Genomic DNA, 12254 nt, shown 5'->3' with positions numbered 1-12254 from the left:
CATGAGGAGGGGGTCGTGGGAACCCCGATTTACAGCTGGCCAGTCAGAAACACAAGTAAAATAGCCTGGAGTTTGGGATTGGCATCTGAAGCGGGGTCGGCGGGGGGCAGTCTTGTGAGACTGAGCTTTTAGCCTATGGGATTTGACACTACCTGTGTTGAGCGTTGACTGGTTAAGAGAAGAAAGTGTTGATTTTTCCGATGCACAAACCCTCCAACCAATCCCAAGTCCATATTCCCAACCACCTCCTTTGATTGTCATGCACCAAGACAGTGCTTTCCCTGCCCTAAATCACCCAGAGCCAGGTACCAGGCAACCAGGGACCATTCCTATAACCAAGAACCCACCGGCTTTATTCAAGCTAGCTGGTCCTAAGCTGTTTCTACCACCCTTCACTGCCTTCCCCACAGGAAACGCAAGGAACGTCTCTGCCTGGGCTGTCCCCACAGTCCTCTACCTCCTGACCCACATGGGTACTTCCCCCATGCAGGCCTGCCTGGGTGTCATACCTCTCACTTCCAGGGGAACCGGGAATAACATGAAGCTTTTTCTTGTCTACTTTTTAGAGACAGGGTCTCGCTCTTTCACCCAGAGCTGAAGTGCAGGGGCGCCATCACAGCTGACTGCGGCCTCGACCTCCTGGGCTCCAGCAATCCTCCCACCTCAGCCTCCCGAGAGCTGAGACTACAGGTGTGCACCAACACGCCTGGCTAATTTTTTAATTTTTTGTAGAGATGAGGTCTCCCCATATTGCCCAGGCTGGCCTCGAACTCCTGGCCTCAAGCGGTCCTCCATCTCGGCCTTCCAAAGTGCTGGGATTACAGGCGTGTGCCACCGTGCCTGACCAACATTAAACTTTTCCTTCAATACCATTGACTCCTCTGTGTCATCACCCTCAGTCACCTTTATAAATTAAGATCCAGGCACAAGATCACAAAGGTAGAAGAAGGCCCGGTCACAGAAGCCAAGAAAGAAAAGAAGTGGGGGCCGGGTGCAGTGGCTCACACCTGTAATCCCAGCACTTTGGGAGGTTGAGGTGGGTGGATCACCTGAGGTCAGGAGTTCGAGACCAGCCTGGCCAACATGGCAAAACCCTGTCTCTACTAAAGATATCAAAATTAGCCGGGTGTGATGGCAGGCACCTATAATCCCAGCTACTTGGGAGGCTGAGGCAAGAGAATCGCATGAACCTGGAGGGCAGAGTGAGGCCAGATGGCACCATTGTGCTCCAGCCTGGGCAAAAGAGCAAAACTCCTTTTCAAAAAAAAAAAAAACTCCAAGTTCTTCAGCTTTGGGACTCTAACTGACTTCCTTGCTCCTCAGCTTGCAGATGGCCTATTGTGGGACCTTGTGATCGTTTGAGTTAAGGAGAATTAACTTATATATCCTATTAGTTCTGTCCTTCTAGAGAACCCTGGCTAATATACACCCATTGGATCTACTAACCCAGAGCTCAGTGGTGACTTGGTTGTGGGTAATTTCGGCAGAGACAGGGTATCAGGGAGCAAACACGCAAGGGAAGGAATGGGTTCAGCAAGTGCAGAGAGCTGGTTGAGAAACTCTGCTCCAACGGAGAGCCCAGAAATGGGGCCCAGTTGGGAGGTCAAGACAGGATTATTTTAAACGGGCCCAGGCACAGTGGCTCACGCCTAGAATCCCAGCACTTTGCGAGGCCAAGATGAGAGGATCGCTTTAGGCCAGGAGTTCGAGACCAACCTGAGCAAAATGGCAAAACCCCCAGCTCTACAAAAAATTTCAAAAATTAGTCTTACATGGTAGCACATGCCTGTCGTCCCAGCTACCCAGGAGGCTGAAGTGGGAGGGTCACTTCAGCCCAGGAGTTTGAGGCTGCAGTGAGCTATAATCACACCACTGCACACAAGCCTGGGTGACAGAGGGAGCCCCTGTCTCTAAAGAAATAAAAATAGTTAAGAAACAAAATGGGGCCAGGCACACACCTGTAATCCCAAAACTTTGGGAGGCCAAGGCAGGAGGATCCCTTGAGCTCAGGAGTTCCAGACCAGCCTGGGCAACATGGCAAAACCCCCGTCTCTACAAAAAATAAAGAAAATAGCCAGACATGGTGGTGTGCACCTGTACTCCCAACTACTCAGGAGGCTGAGGCTGGAGGATCGCTTTGAAACCAGGAGGTTGAGGCTGCAGTGAGCTTAGATTGCACCATTGTATTCCAGCCTGAGTGACAGAGTGAGGCCCTGTCTCAAAATAAAATAAAATCATAATAAAATGGGAGACACTGTTTTGTGGGTAGGAATGGTCCAGGAGACAGGCAAGGTTGCAGATAGCCTCCTTGGCACCTTCTCACATAGGCTGTGCTGCTCACGGCTTCCCAGGAGACCATGAATAAGTGACTAAAGGTCAGCATCGATCCACAGACCTAAGGCCCATTTATTGCTGAGTCTTGTCTTTTCCAGGGGGTGCTCTAAATAGATGTTGAGGTGGCAACCCTTGGACCCTAACAAAAACAGCAGGCTCCCTTTGCCTGTGAAATTCATTAAACCCCTTTTCCAGCTGAGAGCTCTTCTCCCCCTTGCAATGGCCCGTTACACCTGTGAATCACAGGGCCTGATCCCTGTCTGCAGGGATGAGGTTTAGAAGGACACACTTTGGATGCAGAGCAGGCGAGCCCCAGTTGGGACTCAGCCTGCGAGGATTCTTGGCTTCACGCAGGAAAGAATTCAAGGCCAACTCTCTCCAGTCCAGGCCTCCAAGATGACAAAGAAAAGAAGGAACAACGATTATGCCCAAAAGGGCCGTGACCACGTGCAGTCTATTCGCTGCATGAACTGTGCCCAACACGTGCCCAAGGACAAGGCCATTAGGAAATTTGTCACTGGAGCCAGGTGTGGTGGCTCACACCTGTAATCCCAACACTTTGAGAGGCTGAGGCGGGTGGATCACCTGAGGTCAGGAGTTCGAGACCAGCCTGACCAACATGTTGAAACCCCATCTCTACTAAAAAATACAAAAATTAGCGGGGTGTGGTGGCGGGCACCTGTCATCCAAGCTACTCGGGAGGCTGAGGCAGGAGAATCGCTTAAACCCGGGAGGCGGAGGTTGCAGTGAGCCGAGATCGCATCACTGCACTCCAGCCTGGGTGACAGACAAAGACTCAATCTCAAAAAAAAAAAAAACAAAAAGAAAGAAAGAAATACATCATTCAAAACATAGCGGACGCCACAGCAGTCAGGGACATTTCTGAAGCAAGCGTCTTCGATGCCTATGTGCTTCCCAAGCTATAACTGAAGCTGCGTTACTGTGTGGGTTGTGCCATTCACAGCAAAGTAGTCAGGAATCGATCTTGTGAAGCCCACAAGGACCAAACACCCCTATCCTGATTTAGACCTTGGCATGCTGCCCCACGACCCCCACCAAAGCCCATATAAGGAGCTGAGTCCTTCAAGACTGAAGACAGACTATTATCTGGAGAAAAATAAAATGGAAATTGTACTTTAAAAAAAAAAAAAGGAGAATTCAAGGGCAAGCCAGTGGGAGGGTGGAAGAAAACAGCTTTACTGAGGCCGCAGGGTTACAGCTCCATGACTGCTCCTGTGAGCAGCACTGTCCCGTAGGCAGAGAGCAGCAGCTCAGGGCGGCTTTGCAGTCACATTCACACCTACTTTTAATTACATATAGATTAAGGAAGTGGCTTATGAAAAAATTTCTTTTGTTTTTTGTTTTTTGTTTTTGAGACAGGGTCTCACTCTGTTGCCCAGGCTGGAATGCAGTGGCACAATCTCAGCTCACTGCAACCTCCGCCTGCTGGGTTCAAGCAATCCTCCCACCTCAGCCTCCTGAGTAGCTGGGACTACAGGCTTGTGCCACCACATCCGGCTAATTTTTGTATGTTTTGTAGAGATGGGGTTTCACCACGTTGGCCAGGCTGGTCTCAAAATTCTGACCTCAGGTGATCCACCTGCTTTGACCTCCCAAAGTGCTGGGATTACAGGTGTGCACTGTGCCAGCCTATGCAGAAGTTTCTAGAGAAGGGGTAGTAACTTTTGGGTGGTCGACTCATTGTCATGGAAAGGGGCAGAAACAGCCAGGTGTTACCATGGCACTGGTAAACTGACATGACGCACTGGCGGGGTATGTCTTATAGAAAGCTGCTTCTACCCTGTCCCGGTTTTTTGTTTTGTTTTTTTGTTTGTTTGTTTTTGTTTGTTTGAGACAGCGTCTCACTCTGTCACCCAGCCTGGAGTGCAGTGGTGAGATCTCGGCTCACTGCAACCTCTGCCTCCCGGGTTCAAGCGATTCTTCCACCTCAGCCTCCCAAGTAGCTGGGATTACAGGTGCGGGCCATCATGCCCAGCTAATTTTTGTATTTTTAGTAGAGACGGGGTTTCATCATGTTGGCCAGGCTGGTCTCAAACTCCTGACCTCTGGTGATCCACCCGCCTTGGCCTCCCAAAGTGCTGGGATTACAGGCGTGAGCCACGGCAACCGGCCCCCGGCCCTGTTTTAACTAGTCCTCAGTTTGGTCCAGTGTCCAAGCCCCACCTCTGGAGTCAAGTCCCGCCTCCTACCTCCCTTTGAGAAGGTGGGGCAATGGCATGTCCCCAAAACAGCCCTAATTACGGCTGGCAAGATCTTGCAGGGTGCAAAGGGAGGGACAGAGGAGGGTGGAGTTGCATGGAGAGAGTTTCTGTTACAGGCATAAATCCTTTGTCTCTCGGAAACATGGATACTCTTCCCGATAATAGGCATTTTTGCGGAAAAGCGTTTCTTCAAGAAGGTTTCTTTTCACAAGTCCAAGGCATGTCTGAGACGCTCTTTCCCCAGGCACCACAAGTTTCTAGTCTCCTCTCCCACTCTGTGAATTATAGCCTCTTCCTGCTCATTTATTATTCATGATTATGGTGACATATCCAGCCATCTAATTCATTGTCTCCAAACGCTGACTTCATCTCCTTCCTTAAATGCTCATCCAGCTAGAATTTCTTCTGAGAAACTCCTGGGCCTCACACTGGTGTTATCTTTCCCCGAACAGGCATGATCCGCTTAGAACTTTATTGGAGATCTCGTAAAAGAGCCCTTCGGAAACAATCAGGGCCTCCATGTGTCACCAATCACTTAGCACGCAGAGAGGACAAACGAGTGCTAAATGCAATTGCCAGTTCCCGCGGCACTGCAGAGAAAATTCAAGGTGTCATCCTGCAGCTTTCCTGGGGTCAAGAACGCTCCAAACACACGCGCCCCCCACCCCGGATCCTAAGAGTCCATCCTGACCACCAAGGTCATCGACTACCTGGGGACAGTGGAGGATGGGCCAACATCTTGAATCCCCACAGAGAGGCAAAAGCTGTCTGCCAGCTGAGAAGTGAGAGGGAGCAGGGACCTCTTTTTTAGGGGCCTGTGGACCTCACAGCATGGAAATTAGGAAAATTCTGGTTCTTTCAAGGGAAATTGCAGGCATCTAGCTGGCCCCAGAAGTAAATAAGTCAATTGTTAAAATAAAAGGTAGCAGTAGGGCCGGCTAGGTGGCTCACGCCTATAATCCCAGCACTTTGACAAGCAAAGGCGGGTGGATCACCTGAGATCAGGAGTTTGAGACCAGCCTAGCCAACACGGTGAAACCTCGTCTCTATTAAAAATACAAAAATTAGCCAGGTGTGGTGGTGCATGCCTGTAATCCCAGCTACTCGGGAGGCTGAAGCAGGAGAATTGCTTGAACCCAGGACACAGAGGTTGCAGTGAGCCAAGATCGTGCCATTGCACTCCAGCCTGGGCAACAAAAGCAAAACTCTATCTCAAAAAAAAAAAAAAAAAAAAAAAGGAATAGTAGCTTAAAACAATAAGCCAAGAAAGTAAGAGTTCCAGAGATGTTTGCTTTCCCTGTGGAAACTAAAGATAACATCTCACCGTATGTCCCTGAGCTGTGTTTCAGAAACCTGGACCTCCACTGAAGGCCTGAGATAAGGGGGAACCGAAGACTGAATTCTGAGCACCAATCTTTGGTCTACATTTCTTTCTGAGGGGCTTGGAGGGCATCACACCCCTGAGACAGTTAACATTTTTCTCTGCTGACCCCAAAGTTTTAAATAAAGCATCTCTTCCTTAACCAATTGCAAATCAGAAAATCTTTGAGTCTACCTACGACCAGTAAGCCCTCGCTTCAAGATATCTCATCCTTTTAGGCCTAAACCAATGTGTAACCTCTGTGTATTCATTCACAATTTTGCCTGTAGCTTCTGCTTTTCTGAAATTTATCTCTGCCTTTAAAAACTTTTGCCTGCAAAAGCCATTGGTGAGCCAGGATTCGAGCATTTTGCTACCTGGTCCTTCTTGCTTGGCATGCTGCAAATAAATGTCTCTCTCCTTCCCTCCCTCCCTCCCTTCTCTCCCTCCTTCCTTCCTGTCTTTTCTTTCTTTCCTTCTTTCTTTTTCCTTCCTTCCTTCTCTCTTTCTCTTTATTTCTTTCCTTCTTTCTTCCCCCCTCTCTCTCTTTCTTTCTTTTCTTTGATGGGGTCTCACTCTGTTGCCCAGGTTGGAGTGCAGTGGTATGACCTCGGCTCACTGTAGCCTCAACCTCTCCAGCTCGGGCAATCCTCTCACCTCAGCCTCCCAAATAGCTGAGACTACAAGCACACACCACCACACTCAGCTAATTTTTTGTTTTTTTTTGTAGAAATGGGGTTTTGCCATGTTGCCCAGGCTGGTCTCAAACTCCTGATCTCTGGTGATCCCCCTGCCTAGGCCTCCCAAAGTGCTGGGATTACAGGCGTGAGCCACCACACTTGGCCTATGTGTTTTGTTTTGTTTTGTTTTTAAGATGGAGTCTCGCTCTGTCACCCAGACTGGAGTGCAGTGGCGTGATCTCAGCTCACTGCAGCCTCTGCCTCCCAGGTTCAAGGAATTCTCCTGCCTCAGCCTCCTGAGTGGTTGGGACTCCAGGCACAAACCACCACGCCCAGCTAATTTTATATTTTTTTAGTAGAGTTGGGGTTTCACCATGTTGGCCAGGCCAGTCTCGAATGCCTGACCTCAAGTGATCCACCCGCCTCGGCCTCCCAAAGTGCTGGGATTGCAGACATGAGCCACCGCGCCCAGCCAATATATTTAGATACACGAGTACTTACCATTGTGTTGCAATTGCCTGCAATATTCAGTACAGTCACATGCTGTGCAGGTTTGTAGCTTAGGAGCAACAGGCTACATCATCCAGCCTAGGTGTGTAGTAGGCCACACCATCTAGGTTTGTAGCAACACGCTCTATGATTTCACACAACCATGAAATCGCCTAACAGTGCAATTCTCAGAAAGTATCCCTGTCATTAAGCAACACATGACTCTCTATACAAGTTACTAAATATGTTAAAACTGATCAAATTGTATACTTTTTTTTTTTTTTTTTGAGATGGAGTTTTGTTCTTGTTGCCCAGGCTGGAGTGCAATGGTGAGATCTCAGCTCATTGCAACATCCACCTCCCGAGTTCAAGAGATTCTCCTGCCTCAGCCTCCCAAGTAGCTGGGATTACAGGCGCCCCCACCCCCCACCCCCCACCACGCTCGGCTAATTTTTTTGTATTTTTAATAGAGACAGGGTTTCACCATGTTGGCCAGGCTGGTCTGGAACTCCTGACCTCAGGTGATCCGCCCATCTCAGCCTCCCAGAGTGCTGGGATTGCAGGCGTGGGCCACCATGCCCAGCCCAAATTGTATAGTTTAAATATGTGTGGTGTAACATACTACAATTACACCTGAATCAAATTGGAAAAAAAAAAAGTCAACTCAAGGAACTAAAATAAAACACTTTGAGAAGGAGAGCTTCACCTCCCCACTGGCCCTGAATTTCCACGTCTTTTAACCCAGCTTCTAATTTTAGACAGAAAAGAAAGGAGAGGAAAAGAAAAAAACAAAACCAAAGTGAGACTTCACTTTAGAAAAGTATTGAAAATACATTAAACACTGAGGTGTTACCATAATAAATGAATAATTCCAGATCTGTCTTATGAAATATTTTAAAATATTTAAAATTAGCAAGTGCAGAGAAAATTAATGTTGAGTAAATAATTTTAATGAATAGATCCTATTATGTTCTAATGAGGGTTTTTCTTTTTAATTCTCATTTTAGTTTTGTAACAGAAGCTTTTCTTTCCAAGTCTTCTTAAAGGGACTTAACTATTCCATATGTTTAAAGCACAATTTAAAGAGAATGAATCCGTTTTAAACTAGATAATGAAGTCTACAGTGTACAGACAGTCTCGTCTACAGTCTTCTTGCCTTGTCCTTCGGTTGATTCCCAGTCTGTTTCTTTTTTTTTCTTTTTTTTTAAGAGACAGGGTCTCACTCCATCACCCAGGCTGGAGTGCAGTGGCGCAATCACAGCTTACTGCAGCCTCCACCTCCTGGGCTCAAGTGATCCTCCCACCTTAACCTCCCAAGTAGCTGGGACTACAGGCGCATGCCACCATGTTCGGCTAATTTTTTGTATTTTTTGTAGAGATGGGGTTCTCACTATGTTGCCCAGGATGGTCTTGAACTCCTGAGCTCAAGCAATCCTCCTGCCTCAGCCTCCCAAAGTGCTGGGATTACAAGTATGAGCCACCTCACCTGGCCCTGTTTCTTTTCTGTTTTGAGGCTTTTCACAAGTCATGCTGCCACTCCGAGCCTCAGTTTCCCCATTTGTAACACGGAGACAATAATCTCTCAACCCCAAGTAGCCCAATGCATGGCACACACTATAGAGATGGAAGAGGGATTTCCTTCCTGCATAGCAATAGCTGATAATTATTTGATGTTATACTCAATTAGCCCTAAAACTGTTATCTCCCAAAAGGATTTCTGAAGGGAGAAAACGATCATGCTTGTTGCCTTCATTCAAGTCTGAGTGCTGTTTATACAATAAACTGGATACTTCTGGATGCGACATAAAATATTCCTAAAATAATCCCACCTTTCATTCCTCAACTTGCCAGACAGCTGAACCACAGCTTTATGAAATATGAAGAGAGCCCACTTTTATGGCCGGGCATTCATCTTCAGGCTCCTTGGCATACAAGTCCCTCCGAGTTATTTTATTATTTCCAAGAAACTGTAACTGAGCCTTTTTATATACCTGCTGTTGTCGTAAGAGTGATCACACATAAAGCATGTCAACCGAATCGGAGAAAGGCATCCTTCATCTGGTTTACTGTTTCCTTGAGACAGCTGGTCTCTGGGCTTGGTTGGCTGACAGCTTTGATAGGATTATTGAGCACAGCTTTTCATGCAAAAGAAACCTGGAGACCGGGGCAGTCTGCCCTTGGTTGGTCCAGCCAGGGTGCTGGGGTTGACAGGAGGTTCCTCTTAGCAGATGAGGGTCCGGTGAGCCTGACCCAGAGCCCCCGCAGCTGCTCCTGGGTGCAGCCAACGTGCTGGGCTTGGAGTAAATGCTTAACTACAGAGACAGCAGCAAGGGTCTCAGGCACCCTCCCCTCTGTGTCTCCATCCTGCCTGTGGTTCCAGCCCAGCCTCAACTCCCTGTTGGGGCCAGCCATCTTGCCCCTTCTCCACCAAAGGACCAGGTAAGATGTCTCTGCACGAGCTACAAGTCAGGGTACAAGTCTGTGCCCTGTGGTAACTTAATTACATAATTATTCAAATCTGATTTGTTCTCTCTCGCTCACTCTCTCTCTCTTTTTTTTTTTTTTTTTCCACAGACAGTTTCTCCCTCTGTCACCCAGGCTGGAGTACAGTGGCGCCATCTCGGCTCACTGCAACCTCTGCCTCCCGGGTTAGGTGATTCTCCTGCCTCAGCCTCCTGAGTAGCTGGGATTACAGACACGTGCCACCACACCCAGCTAATTTTTTACTTTTGTAGAGATGGGGCCCCACTATGTTGCCCAAGCTGGTCTCAAACTCCTGGGCTCAAGCAATCCTCCTGCCTCCCAAAGTGCTGGGATAACAGGCATGAGCCACAGCACCTGGCCTTGTTCTTTTTAAATTGTGCTTTAAACATATGGGATAGAAAAGTCCCTTTAAGAAGACGTGGAAATAAGAGCTTCTGTTACAAAAATAAAATCAAATTTTAAAAAGCCCCTCATTGGAACATAATAGGATATATTCATTAAAATTATTTACTCAACATTCATTTTCTCTGTACTTGCTGGTTTTAAATATGTTTATCTGACAAGACAGATCTGAAATGAGGCAGGTCTAGCTCCAACTCGCCTCACTGGGCCTCAGCTTTGCAGTCTTTAAAATGGGGACAAAAAAAAATGCTTTTTAAAAAAAAAGGATCAAATGAGACGGTGGCGGTGAACATGCTTTGTAAATTAGCCCGAGGCCTTGGTGGCTCACGCCTGTAATCTTAGCACTTTGGGAGGCCAAGGTGGGCGGATCACTTCAGGTCAGGAGGTCCAGACCAGCCTGACCAACACGGTGAAACCCCGTCTGTACTAAAAATACAAAAATTAGCTAGGCCTGGTGGCACATGCCTGTAATCCCAGCTACTTGGGAGGCTGAGGCAGGAGAATCGCTTGAACCCGGGAGGCGGAGGTTGTAGTGAACTGAGATCGCGCCACTGCACTCCAACCTGGGGGACAAGAGCGAAACTCCGTCTCAAAAAATAAATAAATAAATAAATAAATAAAATTAGCCCGAAGCGAGCTGTTATTGCCATCATTATTCCTCCTTTGCATTAGAAAGACGCTCACCCTCCTCCCGCAGGCCCTGAGGCTTGCAGATAAACAGTAAATGTTTGCCCACTGTAATCCCTGCAGAAGCGCTCCTCCCAAGAGCCAGCTCAGCCTGGCAACCCTGAAGAAATCACTTATCAAATCGAGGAGCGCTAGCCTTCCCGCAAGGCACCCCCTACTACCTAAAGGGAAGTCTCTAATACCCCTAAAAAAAATCTCAAAAATAATTTTAGTCTTATTAATTCTGGAAACAAACAAATGCAGAGGAAAGACGACGACCCGAATTAAAGGACAAGGGAAAAGGGGACGCGAGGTCGCTGGGGGGCGGGGGCGCGGCGACCCCACACTTGGCCACACGTACCTGGACCTGCAGAGGGGCGGAAGCACGGGGCGGGGCTTTGACGAGGTGGGGCCTGAGGTGGGCGGGTCCACTGGATGGGGCGTGGCCTGCAGTTGGGGGCGTGGCGGGTCGTGGTACACGGGCGGGAGACAGGACTCGAGAGGCCGGAGAGGGGGCGGGGCCAGAGAAATAAAAGGACGGGGGCGGGACGGAGAGGGGGCGTGACCTTGCCGCCTCTCGGGCATTGCGGGTGCAGGGAAGGGGGAATCCCGGCCACGTGGCCCTGCAGGTTATGTGCGTGATGAAGAGGACCCCAGGTTGGGGCGACGGAGCAGTGAAGACAGCTTTCTCCTGTCTAGGGTTGAAGCTACGTGAGCACCACAGGCTTGAGGGAGCCTCCGCCTTGCAAAATAGGGGGACCCCAAGAGGAGGAGGAGAAGAGACACCACTAGAGTAGTAGGAAATTCCTGGTTCCTCATTAGCACCCTGGAGTCTTTCCAAAGAGAGACCTGCACGCGCTCTTAGGAGGTGAAACCCCTCCCCTAAACTGCCTTGGCCCCTGGGCTCTTATTTCAGTAGTCACAGTGTGGCCCTAGGAGCTATCACCTTCCCTGTCTCCCCTCCCCTCCCTCAACTCTGCAGGCAGGCAGCTGTGAGCACTGGCGCTGGAGGAGCTAGAGGAGATAGTCAGGACCCCTGCCTCAATACCCTGGATCTAATGTGGAGGGGGTAAAAGCAATCTTTATAGGCCGAGCACAGTGGCTCACGCCTGTAATCCCAGCATTTTGGGAGGCTGAAGTGGACAGATCACCTGAAGTCGAGAGTTCGAGACCAGCCTAGCCAACATGGTGAAACCCTGTCTCTACTAAAAATATAAAGCTTAGTTGGGCATGGTGGCGCGTGCCTGTAGTCCCAGCTACTCTCGGGGCTGAAGCAGGAGAATCACTTGAATCCAGGAGGTAGAGGTTGCAGTGATCGAGATCGTGCCACTGCACTCCAGCCTGGGTGACAGAGCAACACTCGGTCTCAAAAAAAATGAAAAGAAGAAAAGAAACCTTTATAGGGTGCCATGGTGGGGTCACTTTCCAGCAAAGTCTCAGAACCTTTCTTTCCAAGTTGGTTATGCCCTTTTTTCTTTGTTTGTTTGAAACCTGAAGTTTGCAAAATCCTTCAAGGATCTACATTGCAAACCTAGGTTTATGTTTTAAGCCTGTGGTCCCCCGAAGTAAGGTGCAGGGAATGTGTTCTGTGGACATGTTCACATCCACAGGGCCCAG

At 48.7% G+C, this 12254-nt stretch overlaps 1 pseudogene; it reads left to right on the top strand.

The window, feature by feature from the left end:
- The first annotated feature begins 2730 nt into the window (after window positions 1-2730).
- On the top strand, window positions 2731-3404 carry LOC129060251 (small ribosomal subunit protein eS26-like; annotated as a pseudogene).
- The last annotated feature ends 8850 nt before the right edge of the window (window positions 3405-12254 follow it).

Source organism: Pongo abelii, chromosome 6 (genome assembly GCF_028885655.2).
Source record: "Pongo abelii isolate AG06213 chromosome 6, NHGRI_mPonAbe1-v2.0_pri, whole genome shotgun sequence".
NCBI classification, from domain to species: Eukaryota; Metazoa; Chordata; class Mammalia; order Primates; family Hominidae; genus Pongo; species Pongo abelii.
This window is presented reverse-complemented; position numbering and strand designations above follow the sequence as displayed.